This window comes from Lathyrus oleraceus, chromosome 2 (assembly GCF_024323335.1).
Source record: "Lathyrus oleraceus cultivar Zhongwan6 chromosome 2, CAAS_Psat_ZW6_1.0, whole genome shotgun sequence".
NCBI lineage: Eukaryota > Viridiplantae > Streptophyta > Magnoliopsida > Fabales > Fabaceae > Lathyrus > Lathyrus oleraceus.
This window is the reverse complement of record NC_066580.1, coordinates 251,748,351-251,765,725: the sequence shown is the minus strand read 5'-3', so window position 1 is coordinate 251,765,725 and position 17,375 is coordinate 251,748,351. Positions and strand designations below refer to the sequence as shown.

The window sequence follows — 17,375 nt, the reverse complement described above, 5'->3', positions numbered from 1 at the left end:
CATAAGGCTTAGGTTTCTAATGTTTGAAAACAAATGTTAAATGTTTGCACAAAAGTTTTGACTTGGGTTAGAGTGGAGGGAAGAAGAAGAATGGCTAAAGTCTTAATCATACAAGAGATAAGGGATAAGAAACAAGACCACAAATGGAGTTCCTCCCTTGAGATCATATTGATGATCCAAGTAGCTCCCATCCTTTGGAATATGTAAGCAAAATAATGGTAAGCTCAAGCAATCAACATAATCGAACAAGCTCTTAGAAGATCCCCAATGTCTCTTGTATCTTTCACTTTGGATGAATATGGCAATGGTTCTTCAATTTTAGCTCACATACGATCCCCTAGCACAAAAGCACACACATCAAAGAATTCTATGAAGTAAATCAAGAATGGACAAGAGTGAGTCTAGAGGTTTGGTCCTTCTAATCCATCTTCAACATTAAGGTGCTTTTACTCCAATTTTTGCATAGGGAATGTCCTAGAAACTAAGTCCACTTGTCCATTTCTTTGCATTTGGTCCATAATAATCAAAACAAAAAACAAGCACAATAATATATACACAATTATGTGCTCAAGTGAGCAAAAGGCAAATTGCATTAACATAAACATGTGCTCAAATGAGCGAAAGGGGAAAAGCAAATGAATAATATGTACAAGAATAGTAAATTGCATAAATGTAAAGTGCAAGAAGTAAATGTTAATGGTTAATGGTTAGTGTTAATAGTTAGTGTGCCATAAGGCAAATTTAGCGCTATCTTAAGCAATCGTAATTGGACTTATGTAGAAGTCACAACTATCTGAAGTCGGTCAATAATAATGTAGGCAACAACACAAGTTATAGGTCTTGATCAGTGAATCATATTCCAACAACTTGCCATGCCAAAAAGAAGATGAGAACATGATCTTGTATTGATTTAGGTTTTTTGCATGATTTAGGAAGCAATCTATCCTTAATGCAAAGCCATTCACTTGATCTATGATCAAGATGAATTAGATTTGAATCAAGGAAGATTAAACCTCCATAATCAATGCTAACCACCAATCTTTAACTCATTGATCAAAAAAAGAAAAAGAAGAAGGAGAAGAAGGAGATGAAGAATTAAAGTGTATTAATGGAAATGGTATGTATTAATCAATAAGCAATGACCAAAGATAGAGAAGATCAAGGTCAAATAATAGAAAACAGAAGCAAAATGAGAATTAGAAGTCAAGAAACAAATAAAATATTTTTGGCATTTTTAATATTTAAAATAAAACTTGAATTAAAATAATAAAGAAAGGTCAAAGTTCAAACTCACTTCAAATCAACTTTGAAAAGTCCAAGTGAATTATCCCAAGTTCAACAAGGTCAAACAAAGTTTGACAAAAAATTTCAGCATTTTTAAAAATCAGAAACTATTTTAAATCAATTAAAAAAATGCATAAAAATAACCTAATTGAACTAAAATCTCAAATAAATCTCAAATCAATTAGTAAATTGATGAGAATATTTTTCATAGATCTATCATCATTCAAAGAGGTTGGAAAAATATATTTATATTTTTTGAATATCCAAAACTATTTTAAATGAATTAAAAATAACCGAAAAGAGAAAATTACTAAAAAATATCAAATGATAAAATAAAAAAAATATTAAAAAGAAGAAGAATGAAACTGGTCCCATAATTTTTGGACGAATAATGAGAGAGATATGAATTTTAGAAATGTAATGGAATTAAAATACTAAAAGGAAAATAAAATCAGAAAATGAAAAATATGAAAAAACGTGGAGCGTTAGATCCAGGCTCATTAATTGAGCTGGCACATCAAAGTGTCCACAGTGCACGCCTACCAAACACGTGAGTCAAACGAGATTGATGCGGTGTTTCGCAAGTATACGAACGCGTCAGAGTAATATAAAAGATTGTCGAATCCACAGAGACCAAGTGTCAATCTATCGTTATCTATTGTTATGGTGTTTATCAAAGGCAATCGAAATAGGTATTTTTTTGGAGTGTGCAATGAAAAGTAAAGTATTGAAATAAAATATAATTAATAAAGACAGGGTCGAATGTAATTCACGTAATCAATTAATAATCCACGTACTTGCTAATAGAGCTACTTATGGGCAGTGTTTCCTACTTTGAAAAGAACTAATTTAACAGGAACTGTCGCTTTCGTGTATTCAGAACCGAGTTGTACTCCCTAATAAAACCCTCTTATTGTCACTTATAAAAAGGCACGCATTGCGTTAGAGTAGTAAACCTATTTTTAAGAAATATAGTATCTTGACTAAGTTGAAAAGTATTATAACCTGGATTTCTTAACTAAAAGAGGTTCTTACGAACCAGACTCTAAACTTATAAACGCGTCCGAAAATAGTTTTAAAATCTCTTTTCTTCTTAATGTTAAAAACTTCTAATGAACTAGACAAAGCGCTTTCGCTGTTTTTGAAATAGTTAAAAACAATTAAGTTTAAAAAGACGTTGGACGACTTTCGATCTTACCCAACGGAATTGAAGTGCGGGAAAACTTAAGTTGAAAGTTAAAATAGCCCTTAAGTGTTTCTACGAACAATTGTACGGATTACTGGTTCAATTATGATCCTTACATTCTAACCTTATAAATTTAGCTAGACATGGTAAAGTAAAAGTGCATTAAAATAAATAAAAGTAGTGCGAGTGCGGAAAGTAAATAATTTAAAGCGAGTGCGAGGAAATAAATAATTTAAAGCGAGTGCGAGGAAATAAATAAAGTAAAGCGAGTGCGAGGAAATAAATAAAAGTAAAGCGAGTGCGAGGAAATAAATAAAGTAAAGCGAGTGCGAGGAAATAAATAAAGTAAAGCGAGTGCGAGGAAATAAATAAGATAAAGACAAGTGATAAAAACCTGCTCCAATCGGAGGGTTGAATAAATTGCAAAGCGGAAATGAAAATGGCGGCAGGATTAACTTCCTTCCAAAGAGCTCCAAACTCGATTACAGACTCTATCACAAACTCGATTACACAATTGTGGTAACACTCCAATGCGAAGCGATTACCACTTTATAAAACTGAATATATGCATAAGTGAAACAAAGTTGCTCTGAGTTTTCCTCTGCTCTAAGTTTGGATGATTGTAAAAGTGAATTCGAGTTTCTATTTATAAGCAAGTAAAAAGATGGAAATGACAAGGACGCCCTTCAACTTGAAAATGGGAGGGAAAAACTTTCCTCTTGTGACGCCCGCCACAAGGCCATGGCGCCCGCCACAAGCACAAAATGAGGCGCCTTAGTGGAAGTAGTGGGGAACGTGGAAGTTGAGGGAAGTTGAGCTTGGACACGTCATGGCAGGGTCTATGCCGCTAACCATGGGGTAGGCCACAAGAACAAAATGCTGAATTTTAGGGTTTTTGGCTCTTTTTCGCTCCTTTTCTCGATCGGGGCTCCGATTAAAGTAAAAACCTGAAAACAAAGAAAAACATAGCAATAACACAACAAAATGATAATAAAACAACTAGAATGCATGTGAAATCGGAGTCGAAAATACGGTAAATTTTAGTGTTATCAGAGATACATGGAACATTAAAAAAAGTCATAACAAGGGACGCGTGAGATTGCATCTGGAAACATGAAAAAACGGTCCTGATGAAATATGGAGAATAGATGGTGATCAGCGCCACCGTCTTCTCCGGCCAGCTCCGGCGAGGTTCAAAAATTGCAGAGGAAAAAATGTTAACCAAAATGCACGATCCAGGTATCATTTGAAAGCTGGGGTGATGTACATCACCCCTGTACCACTCAATTCCATTCTAGATCTCTAGATTGAGAGAAATCAGAAGTAGAAATTCTGTGGTGTTCATATGAACTTCATGATTTTCAAAAATTGAAAGCCTAACAATGTTGCCTCTATGCAGAGGACTTCAGATCACACAATAACAAAGCAAATGGAACATTATACAAGCTGGTTCGAAGTAAATAACAGTTGAAGAAAACCTTTGAATTGCAAGGATTTGAGTCAAGATCTTTGGATGCTTTTGCAAACAGTAGGCAATATGGATCAAGAAGAGAAGGTTTAGGAACTTTGAGATCTGAAGATTGATCAATGAAATCAAAATTCAGATCTAAAATATTTGAAAAAGAAATGAGATAGTTCCTATACAGGCGCATGGAGGGCCCAATTCCACTTGGAAATGAAAGCTTATGCATGATGTAAGTAGAATGGACGTGCAGATTGGATTGAATCAGCTCATGCATGGCAATTGAAATGATTTTCCAAAAATGCACTATTACATTGAAGTCTTCGAAAATGCCATGTCCAAAATTAAAATGCAACCTTATAAGTAATGGTTGGAAAGCTTATTGCATAAGGAACAAATATTATGTTGATCAAAACTCCATTTGGGCCTTGGAAAGTAATGAAAATTGCACTTGAAGTGTAGGGTGCAAAACATGCATATGTGGAAATTTCAAAATTGGCCAAAGTTTAAGCCCTTCTGTCTCAATGATGCACCTCCAAATGACAAAATATTCAACATGAAAGTTGTATATCCTTTCAAGGCAATCAATTTGGACTTAAACTTTGCATCATTTGGATTTTTGATGAAGAAGTTATGGGCACTTGAAGTTGGACTTTTTCACATTTCAATGTATTTGGTCCAAAGTGACCTATAATGGTTTGCATTATCACATGTATTTCTTTTGAGATTTTGCAATTTTTCTCAACATAAAATTTGAAGTATACATCTTAATATTTCCAATTAATTTGGTCTCACTTCAAAATCATGAGAAATGAATGAGTTATTTCCTTGGGAAGTTGACCCAAAATTAGGGTTTCAGTCAAAATGACCTATAATGTCTTGGAATGGATGATGACTTTCCAAGCTTCAAAACAATTTTTGATGAACATGAAAGTTGTTCACATGGTCCTTAAGAACATTTTTTCTCTTGGGATCATATCCATTTGACCAACATATGAAACGTTAGGTGTCAGGGTATTTCAAAATAGTCAGATGAATTGACTGATCAACTTCTCAAGTCCAAATCTCATATCTTGATGAATTGATGATTGATGGCACTCAAATAAGTTCAAATATGCATGAAGCGATGAATTAAAGAACTTACCTTGATTGTATTTGACAATGGGTTGAGGTTGCTTCATGAACAAGGCACAGTTGATGGACAGATGAATTAGGGTTTCCTTGGGAAACAAGCCTCAAGCCCCTTGATTTTCTTTGATCAAAATGATGAATTGAGATACTTGGGATGCATATTTGATGGATGAGAGCTTTGGGAACCATTTCCATGCTTGCTTTCATCTCCCCGTGGCCATATCAATGCATATAGGATCTCCTAGAAGCTTTGGATCTTGTGACTGCTCAAGCTACAAACAAAAGGTGTTAGTGACATATTTTTGTGCTTTTAGTTAGTAAATCAAATGAGAAAAGAAATAATATACAATTTAAGCATTCTTTGTGATCTCAAACCAAACTCACAAGTGATCCCACCCCAAAGGGAAGGAGCCAAGATGCTTATGATCCTTGAGGCAATACAAATGTAATGTTATGATGCCATGAGGGATCTTAGGGTCAAAATTGGGGTCTTACAAAGGCTATCTTTATTTGATGCCTTTCTCTTCATCTTACTATTTGTGTATTTATATTGCTTGATTCTAAAGTCCAAGGGAAATTTGGGTTTCTATATGACATTCTTGTCTATTGGATTGCAGCCCATTGGTCAGATCTGTTCAACTCTTAACTTTTAAATTTGTGCTTAGGATTAGTCTCTTCATCTCCTCCCCATTTCTTTAATTCGAAATCTCTCCCTCCTTTTAAAATCTTCTTTGATTGTGTTTGTTTTCTAAATTTAGACCATTTTGCAAATTAGAAACTTTGGCCTTATGCTATTGCATTTTCTAAACTCTTTTCTTAATTAAACTCTTTTCAAAAAACCAAAAAGAACTGACACTTATTCAAACCATTTTTAGGCCTTTTGTGCCTTTGTTAAACTTAATTTTTTGTTAAAAGCAATGCACTCATTTTTAAATTGTTACCACGAACTACGAGGTTTTGATCCCTCATTTTATGTTGGTATGTATGCACAAGTCCGAAGGTCTTGTCAAACACAAAAATATAATTAATGAATTATTTTCTCATCTCTCCACCCTATTTATTGCAAACATATTTTGTACCAAAAATACATATGCACACAAAAAAAGGGCTCCCTAAGAGTACCTAGGACACTTTGGGTGCCTAACACCTTCCCTCCGTGTAACCAACCCCCTTACTTGTAATTTTTGACATTTTATTATTTTTTATTTAAAAACTTCTTATCTTTTGGGTATTGTTCGTACATTTCCCTTTTCCCTTGGAAACAATAAAAGGGCGGTGGCGACTCTGGTTTTATTGATGTCTAGCTTATCCATAGCTTGATGGTCATGAATTTACCGCTACAGCAACCTCAGAAAGGATAGTCTTCTGAGGGGGAGGAGTTGCAGGAGTTGGTGATGACTGATTCTGGGAAGCAATCACAGATTCCATCGGTGTCGTATGTCTAGCGATCTCATCCTTAAGCTCTCGGTTCTCTTGCTCTAGATGCTTCATTCTATTCGGTTGATTAGCGCGAGTATTATAGTGGTGAGGTAGCTTGGCTGATGCACAAAAAAAGAACTCATAATACATCTGGCGACAGAGACCTGTTATGCAAATGATGCATAAAATGCAATGTTTTTTATTGCTTTTAATTTCAAGGAACATATGAAGTCCTATTTTGCAAATATAACAATAATAACAATTTGATTGACCATAAAATCTCTTTTTATTCATAAAATTTTGGAGGGATTACACTGAGTACAATTTTAGAAACTGAAATACAAATACAAGAGAAAAGGAAGCTATCATCCTAAGGATCCCTAGCAACTGCATCAGATGATCTGGATATGGGTGCATACTTTCTTCTGATGCATCGAATCTTGGACTCAAAGGATGTCTTCATCTAAGCCTTCTCGAGGACTAGTTGATCAACAATCTTCTTCCAAGCATCGGATGACTGAGGCATGCTAGAGAAAGATAGACCCTATGGCTCTCTTTGTCTCTTCACTGCAGGGTCTTCAAGAATCTCAATAAGTGCATCTTTGTCTTTCGACTCAAGCTGCAACTCTTCATGCTTTCGGCTCAAAACACGGAATCTCTCTTCCCACGTATCTTTCTCTTGTTTCATCTTGGTGAGTGCGTCTTCCAACTCCTCCATATCTTGGTTAGGGAGAGTTGATGGCTCAGCCATAACCAAAGACATATGTCTTTCACAGGCGTACGACATTTTCAGCTCTAGAGCTCTCTTCTTCACCCAAATAGTGTAAGCTTCTAAAGCTACACAGTTGCGTGAACCAAGCTCGGATATTCCTTTCTTATGCATATTATGCCAAGCACGTATCATCTTTTGTTTCAAGTGTTGGGGATCTATACCCTATTAATAAAATAGACCTTCTAACTGAGTGTTATTAGGTTTATCTCTCAAGGGGAACCCAAGTTGACGACGAGCCAAAGCAGGGTTGTAATTGATTCCTCCTTGTGTACCAATTAGAGGCACATTAGAGAATTCACCACAACTGTCAATAATGTTCACACTACTCAATGCAGAATCATACCAAACAATATCATCATTAGGGAGAGACATAAGTCTCTCAGACCACCGTAGACATTGTTTGTTCTCCAAAAAAGCAGGCATCTGAGGAAAGTGCAAAATCAACCACTTGTACAGAAGAGTAACATATCACACAATAGTCCCACCGCCTTTAGAATTACTTAAATGCAAAGAGAAATACATGTCACCCAACAGAGTAGGAACATGATTCCCAATCAAGAAGATTATAATGGAGTTAACATCAACAAAATTGTCAATGTTAGGGAACAAAGCTATACCATAGATGAGCAATACAAAGATGGCTTCAAAAGCATACATACTACCAGCTTGAGCAAAGACATTAGCTTTTCCAATGAGGAACTCAGAAGTCAACCCAAGAATACCTCCTTTCTTCACCAAATGAGCATCAACTTCAGATTTCTTCAGATGAAGAGCTTCAGCTATAACATGAGACCTGGGAATCTCCTCTAATCCACTTAAATGTACTTTGTCAGATACGGGTATTCCCAAAATATGGGCATACTCCTTTAACGTAGGTACAAGCTGATAATCAGGAAAACTGAAGCACTGGTAGAGAGGGTCATAAAATTGATGTTCTAAGAAGTTCCCAAAGTCTTTATCCCATCTATAGGATATTATAGGTAGGATGACTGACTCATTAACCCATAATATTCTCAAGAGAAACTCGTTTGAGTGTAGTATCGTGTAACAACTGTGATCAAGTCTACACCTGAACAGTCTCCGCACTACGTCCTAAATAGGCCAATTTGGATTAAATGTTCTACGGTCCTCAGCTTCTCAAACCTCAAATCGGAGAAAGTAATGCCTATCCACAAATAACTTGTGCGACATCAGTACCCTCTAAAGAGGTCTCCACTGAGTAGATGGGTCTCAAGCCAACTTGTTAAGGACTACTCCACACAAGTTGAACATGACTATACTGATAACGCAAAAACGTATCGTATATTTGATTTAATATGCATTGCTTTTTACTTGATTTTCCATAGTATTACGCTGTATTTTATGTTTTATTTCAGGTATTTATCGAATAAGAGATAAAAAATATAGCAAAATAGGAATGGTGGAGCCCACCACACCAAATGAATGATAGCGCCCACCACTTGGATGCGTGGCGCCCGCCACAAGGCCTTAGGAAGTGGTGGCTCCCACCATACTTCATGAAGGTGGCGTCCACCACACTTCATAAAGGTGGCGCTCACCTCACACAATGTGGCGTCCTCAACGTAGACCACATTAGGTTTGTGGCAGCCGCCATCAACCTGGTCCTTCTTATTCCTCTCCACTCATTTCGCCACGATCGTCTCTTACTTTTTTAACCAACCACCCCCCACTAGGAGAAATCCAATGCTACTTTTAAGGAGAGTGGGGAGTATATATGGAAATGTTAGTTTTTACTGACGGGGGGCATTTTTTCAGTCAGATTCTTGTTGTTTGATTTTCTTAGGCAGTTTCCTACCTTGTAAAAGCAGTAGATTCTCCACATCGGAGACTATTGCAATTATTGTTTAAGCATCTGAATTTGATTGTAACAGTGTACTCGATTGCCAAAGCGTGTCGGCATTGTTTAATTTGAAGAATCAGTATTCATTCCAAGTTCTCAATTTATATTACACATTTTATTTTAATTGTCATTTTAATTACTTATGCCTTATTATATGCTTGATTATCTGAATATCATGTCTGTTACCGGATCCATGTCCGGCTAAACCCATAAGTATCGGTATATAAAGACCGTCGAAACGATGGGATTCGTAAATAATTGGTGTTGGATTTTTTAAAATATTATATTCCGGTTTTAGTTTCTTGTTTCATTCAAAACTGTTTTTTGTACGAGAGTACAAAGAAAACAAAGGTTACGGTCAATAAGAACGAGAGTTTGAGATTTTAACCGGATAGCTGAAACTAGGCATTAATCCTAATCACAACGAGAGCGCTTTAGGATTAATTAGACTTTATTCATATTCAAAAATTACTTTTAAATTCACAAAGAGACCGCGAGAGCCAAGCATTCTGGTTTAAGAGTATGGTCAGAGTCAATAAAAACGAGAGTGTGAGACAAAGTCCTTTTTATAAATAATTTCTACTGAAGAATATTTTGATCTTTAAGATTACACCAACTATCTATCCAATCCCCGAAGTTTGATGTGTTACATACCAATATCCCTTTATTAAATATTTTTATTAATATTCTGCTTACCTTATAGTTATTTCTCTTCATCCCTCCAATCTTAGAAAGATCCTCAGCCTTAGATTTACATAGTAACATTAGATAACGGTACGTTTGATTATTAGTCCTTTGGGTTCGATAATCTTTAAAATTGCCCGATACGACTGTGCACTTGCAGTCATGATTCTGATAGACTTACTAGTGACGCGATCAAGTTTTTGGCGCCGTTGTCAAGGACTAATTAAGTCGATATCGTAACTCCAGTGTTGTCCAGTATAGACTAAGGCAAACAATTCTATTTCCCTTTCTAATCTGTCGAGTGTATGCTAAGTACCCGCTCTCAAGGCGAGAAATTAAAGCTACCGTTCGACGAACCAGAGTGTTATTCAAGATTAGAACGCCGAATACGAGACCTGATACGAGAACATCTTATCAAGCAAAATCTTCCTGATCCTAATATCCCTATTTCTAAACAAGTTATACAACCAGAGATGGCCGAAGGACCGCATAACCTTCCTCTTAAGTACTATGCCATCCCTTCGTCGGATGAACCACATAACATCATCGCTGCCCCTGCCATCGAGGCAAATAATTTCGAGCTAAAACCTTCATTGTTGTCATCCGTACAGCAAAAACAATTTTCAGGTAGTCCCACGGAGGACCCGAACCTACATTTGTTAGCGTTTTTGCAATACATAGACACAGTGAAAGAAAATGGTGTCATCCCCGAAGCTATAAGACTGCGTCTTTTTCCTTTCTCATTAAGAGATAGAGCTAGAGCTTGGCTTCAGTCTCTACTATCCAACTCTGTCACTACGTGGAATGAGTTGAAGAAAGTTTTCTTAGCACGATACTTCCCACCTAGTAAGACAGCTATGCTAAGAGCCCAAATAAACGGGTTTAAACAAAAAGACAACGAATCACTTTTTGAAGCATGGGAGAGATACAAAGACATGATGAGGCTTTGTCCATATCACGGTCTAGAAGAGTGGTTAATCATCCATACCTTTTACAACGGTCTCTTGTACAACACAAGATTGACAATAGACACCGCCGCAGGTGGCGCACTGATGGATAAACCCTACGATGAGGCCTATCAACTTATCGAAAGTATGGCCCAGAATCATTACCAGTGGGGAAGCGAAAGAACCTCCGTAGAGAAACCTCCAAGGAAAGGAGGTATGTACGAAGTAAGTAGTCTTGACCATGTTAATGCTAAGGTAGATGCTCTTACTCAAAAGATAGACAACCTGGCCATAACACCCACAACCACCGTGGTTGTCGTAGCACTAAACTGCGAGATATGCGGAGTTCTTGGGCATGTTGCCCCTGAATTTCAACTTTTGACAGGAGTCTCCAGAGACCAGGTGAATTGTGCTTAAGGAAACCCTTACTCAAACACCTATAGCCCAGGTTGGAAGAACCATCCTAACTTCTCGTACAAAAACAACAATGCATTGTATGCACCTAACCAAGCACCTGCTGTACCACCAGGATATCATAAAGCTTCCACAAATACTTCAAATGCTCCTAGAAAGTCAAACCTTGAAATAATGATGGAAAACTTCATAGCTACCCAAGCCCAAACAAATAAGGATTTCCTAATTCAAAACATACACACTAGTGAGCAAATCAAGCAGTTAGCAAACCAGGTAGACGCTTTAGCCACCCATAACAAAATGTTGGAAACACAAATTTCTCAAGTCGCTCAACAACGAGCACCTACTGCTGCCCCTGTAGGCAAATTTCCTGGACTGGCGCAACCAAACCCGAAAGGGCATGCAAATGCTATTATACTACGGAGTGGGACAGAACTAGACAGACCGACCGACCCTAGAATTCAAAACCCAACCATGCACCAAGACCCTGGTAAGGTAACTGAGAAGGAAGATGAACTAGAGGAAGATAAAAGCGAAGAGGCCGTAGAGAAAGAAGAACTTTATGTGCCTCCATCACCTTATAAACATCATATCCCTTTTCCTCAAAGACTTGTTAAATCTAAAAGTGTAGGGTAACTTAAAAAAATTGTAGAGCTTCTAAAACAATTAAATATCACAATACCCTTTATAGAAGTCATCACTCAAATGCCCTCATATGCTAAGTTTCTTAAAGAAATCTTATCTAACAAGAAGAAGATAGAGGATAACGAAAATGTTACACTTATTGCTAAGTGTAGCGCCATAATACAAAACCACATGCCTCCTAAGCTGAAAGACCCAGAAAGCTTCTCCATACCCTGAGTAATCGGAAAGCTTGTCATAGACAAAGCACTATACGACTCAGGAGCCAGTATTAGCTTAATGCCCTTATCCATATGCGAAATGCTTAAAATGGGAGAACTAAGACCTACTAGGATGTCCGTACAACTTGCGGATCATTTTGTTAAATTTCCCGTAGGTATGTTAGAAAACGTTCTGGTACGCATAGGTCAATTCTATATTCCTACTGATTTCATAATCATAGATATAAAAGAGGATTCCAACATCCCTATCATATTAGGAAGACCATTCCTAGCCACTGCCGGAGCTATTATAGATGTTAAGAAAGGCAAGATAACCTTTGAAGTTGGTGAGGAAAAAGTCGAATTTATTTTGACGCAATTCTTAAAGGCACCAGCTATAGACGATACATGTTGTCTACTAGATGTCATCGACGAATGTATAAGAGAAATGGAGAATGAACAAACATCATACTCCGAAATACTGAAAACTCCAAGGCCTCCTACTTTTGAAGATGAAAATTGGAGTAAGGAATACCAATATGACATCCTGAGTGAATGCATAGCACTAACGCCCGATCATATGCATTACCCAAAGAAACCAGCCCTAGAACTTAAAACGCTACCCAAAAATCTAAGGTACGAATTCCTAGACACTGAACTCGAGCGACCTGTAATAGTTAATGCAGACTTAGGGAAGATAGAGACCGAAAAGCTTCTACACATTTTAAGAAAATATCCAACTGCTTTAGGCTACAACATCTTAGATCTTAAAGGAATAAGCCCTGCCATATGCATGCATCGCATAATGCTAGAGGAAGATAGTAAGACCTATAGAGAACATCAAAGAAGGATAAACCCCATTCTGAGTGATGTAGTAAAGAAAGAAGTGCAAAAACTGTTAGAAGCATGTATTATCTACCCAATATCTGATAGTCAATGGGTCAGCCCAGTACATGTCATACCAAAGAAGGGAGGCGTCACAGTTGTTAATAATTAAAAAGGAGAATCTATAGCACAAAGAGTGGTTACTAGAAGTAGAATGTGCATTTATTATAGAAAATTAAATAAAGCCACTCTGAAGGATCATTTTCCTTTACCGTTTATCGATCAAATGCTTGAACGATTGGCTAAGCATTCTCACTTCTGCTATTTAGATGGTTATTCGGGATTTTTGCAAATTCCTATTCATCCTGACGACCAAGAGAAAAAGACCTTCACATGTCCCTATGGTACATTCTCCTATCGACGAATGCCATTCGGACTGTGTAACGCTCCCGCAACATTCCAAAGATACATGATGTTAATTTTTACTGATTTTGTAGATGACATCATGAAGGTCTTTATGGACGATTTCTCTGTGTGTTGGAAGAGCTTTGAAGGATGTTTATCGAATCTTGAAATGGTACTTAAAAGATGCATAAAAGTGAACCTCGTGTTAAACTGGAAAAATGCCATTTCATGGTTCAACAAGGGATCGTACTCGGACACATAGTGTCTGATAAGGGGATTGAAGTTGACAAGGCTAATATAGAAGTTATAGAAAACCTTCAACCTCTGAAAACCGTAAGATAAATACGAAGCTTCTTAGGACACGTCAGTTTTTACCAGCGATTCATTAAAGATTTCTCAAAAATCACCAAACCACTAACTGACTTATTGATGAAAGATGTTGAATTTATCTTTGACGACAAATGCCTAGCGGCGTTTGAACAACTGAAAACAGCTCTTATCACTGCACCTATCATGCAACTGCCCGATTGGAGATTACCTTTTGAAATCATGTGTGATGCCAATGACTATGCTGTAGGCGTAGTCTTAGGACAAAGAAGGGATAAGAAACTTCATGCAATATACTACGCAAGTAGAACCCTAGATCATACGCATATGAACGACGCCACCACAGAAAAGGAACTCTTAGTTGTAGTGTTCGCTCTGGATAAATTTCGTTCTTACCTAGTATGAGCAAAGATAATTATCTATACCGACCATGCTGCAATTAGGTACCTGTTAAATAAAAAGGACACCAAACCAAGACTCCTAAGGTGAATCTTACTACTACAAGAGTTTGACCTAGAAATCAAAGATAAGAGGGGCACTGAAAACATCGTGGCTGATCACTTGTCAAGAATGGAAGGTATTGAACCTGAACGAGTGCATGTGTCTTTGGTATAAATGATGTTTGATAAAAAATAGAGTGTGGGGATGAGAAAAGAATTCATTGATTATATTTTTGTGTTTGACAAGACCTTCGGTCTTGTGCCTACGTACCAATATAAAAATGAGGGATCAAAACCTCTTAGTTCGTGGTAAAAATTTCAAATGAGTTGGTGAATTGCTTTTAACAAAAGTTTAATAAGAAAAGGCACAAAGGGCCAAAAGTTTGAATGGAGTTGTTAGTTCTTTCTGTCTTTTGAAATTTTAAGTCAATATGATTAAGTTTATTTACAAATTTGATTTAAGAAAGAGTTTGAAAATTCAATGGCATAAGGCCAAAGTTTCTAATTATTAAAACAAAGTCTAAGTTTGAAATCACAAGCAAAGAAGTTTTTGAAAAGGGGGGGGGAGATTTTGAAATTAAAGAAGTGGGAGGAGATGAAGAGGCTATCCTAAGCAAAAATTTAAAAGTTAAGAGTTGAAAAGATCTGACCAATGGGATGCAATCCAACAGACAAGAATGTCATATAGAAACCCATTTTCCTTTGGACTTTAATCAAGCAATGATCAATAAGCAATAAGTAATATCCAGACATCATGAAGATCAAGGTATCAAATAAAGATAGCCACATTTAAGAAAGCAACTCCAATAGCTAGCATGCTTCATTGTCTTCCCATGTATCCGATGAAATATTCCTTTATCAACTTAGAACAAAACATCAGACACAAGATTAAATAATAATTAAGTATAGAGACATAGTGGCAGATGAACCCAATAAATTCTCAAGTATTGTATCAGATGAAGGCACGGTTCAAAGTAACTCAGTCTCAAAATGTTGGTATTGGCCAAGTCCTTTTAGCACAGGGAATGTTGCCTAATCCTAAGTCCAAAAGTTCAAGTCAAGTTCAACAGTCCACCAGATGTTTTTTAGGGTTTTTTTTCTTGTTATTAGGTATTTTAAGGTCCTAAGACCACAAACAAAATCAAAACACACAAACAATATATACAATCACAAGATATGGCTCAAATGAGCAAAGTGAAAATGACATAATCATAAACAAGTTATATGAGATGTAAATGGCAATGAATAATAAATGACTAAAATTTAAATTGCATAATAGTAAATGACTTGAAAGTAAGGCAATATTAACAAGAGTTAGTCAAATGTTAGTCAAAAGTTAGTCAAGTTTTAATAGTGATTTTAATTGATTAAGTCATTCTTTTGAGAACACTCAATCATTCATTCACAAGTATGAATCCTTAAACTAAGACATCTTCCATGAGAAGGGCTCCAACTTGGATAATTCAACAAGTATTCCACTAGCTCCCATGAAAGGATAAAAGGTCAAATCTCCACACAATTCCATGAATAATGGGAGACTTACAATCTCACTTACTAAACGCTATTCCTTGAGGGACAAATTTAGCTCTATCTTAAGCAATCATAATTGGACTTATGTAGAAGTCATAGCTATCTGAGGTCGGGCAATAAAAATTTAGGTGTTAGTGCATGTTAGAGATTTGGTATGAAGAACCAAACTCCTAAAACATACCACACACTAAAAGAAAAGTCAAAAGGGAGGGACTTATCTCAGTCATACTTGTACTGATTCATCTGACACAAGGTCATTGATGAATAAATTAACCTTTAGACATTAGAGATTTCATTGGTCAAATGATGGAATGGGGAAGAGTAGGGATGAAAATGAAGAGGGAGGGGGAAATAGAAACACAAATTGATCATGGGAGGAATTTCATCAAATCAAAACCATCCATTCATTTTGGGAGATGAAATATACATTTCATCAATCCCCTAAATCTAATGGTTTTGATCCAACAAAAGTCAAATCAACCTTGACCAATGCCCAAACAGAATGTCAAACATCGCAAGACTATAAAAATGGTTCAACAACATTTTTAAACATTTAATCAATTAAAAATCACATTAAAAGTGAATTAAAATACATTTTAATTTGGTCAAAACCTAAAATCCCTTCGAAACACCAAATAAATTTCACTATTTTTGAAAAGTCAGAAGTATTTTTAAACAATTAAAAATATGCACAAAAACATTTAATTCATCAAAAATACCAAAATTAATCCAAAAAATATTTTTAATTCAGAATATGGAAGAGAAAAATATTTAAAGATTTTTGGTGAAAGTCCCACATTTTTTGGATTAAAAATGAAATTTCTATGAATTAAATAAAATAAGTGGATTAAATGAAAATTCAGAAAATACAAAAAAACAAGGGTCATCATATCTCCCTCATTAATTGAGGTGACAAATCTGATGGCCAAGCTAGCGTTTCATACCATTCACCTCAGTCAACGCGTCATAGGGATTGTAATCATAAGGAGCGGTCAGGATTAAACATTTTAAATGAATCTGAAGGTTGGAAGAGTGCCAACGCACCACCAGAGCTAGGGCTCCAGTCATCTTCTCTGGTGGACCTCACTGGATTGGTCCACCCTCAACCCAATGAAAAATGAAAAATGAGTACATGTTTTTGAAGGAAAAATGCCCAGGAGAACGAATTTGGCCTCAATTTCTTCCAATTCCAAGTATATAGAAAGATACATGGATTTGGAATTTGAGGTTTATAATCTGAGTTGCTTCGATTTAACCTCAAACCAACTCAATCTTGTTGCCTACGTTGGTAGGATTTCATCCAACCAAAAATCAAAGAGAATAGTGTAGAATTGAGAGAGAATCGAAGGCTCAAAGTTTCTGAAAAATCACCTTTGGGTAGCTTCAAATTGGCTTGATCTCGATCTGAATTTGCTTGATTCTTCCTCCTCTTGCTTGCAGAGATAAATTGAGATGACAAAGGCTATGAATCCTTGGAGTTTGAACTTCAAACAAAAGGTGAATTCAAACTCGATTTTAAAGAAATCTTCAAGGAATTCTATGGTGTAAGGTTCTGAGTTCTCTTGGCAAAGCTTGGGCAAGGTGTGTGTGTCATTTATGAGGAAATGAGCTTGTTTAAATAGGCAATGGGATTCCTTTTTGCACCCTTTAAAAATTTGCCAAAATTTGCAAGTTGGTTCATGGATGCACGGGCAATGATTTAGGCCCAATTCATGATGCAATTACATTCTAATTCGTGCACAATGAATCCTGAAAGGATAACATATAAGCATGCAAAAGGAAATGGACAATTGCATTTAAATCTTACCAAAACAAACCTATGAAAGGAACCATGTGCAAGTCCCTC

At 36.4% G+C, this 17,375-nt stretch overlaps 1 non-coding gene across 1 annotated transcript; it reads right to left on the bottom strand.

Annotated features, from left to right (window-relative positions):
* Window positions 1-10,656: 10,656 nt before the first annotated feature.
* On the bottom strand, window positions 10,657-10,763 carry LOC127124523 (small nucleolar RNA R71). The gene has a single exon (XR_007804004.1). It is a non-coding gene; the product is annotated as a small nucleolar RNA R71 (small nucleolar RNA).
* Window positions 10,764-17,375: the final 6,612 nt, after the last annotated feature.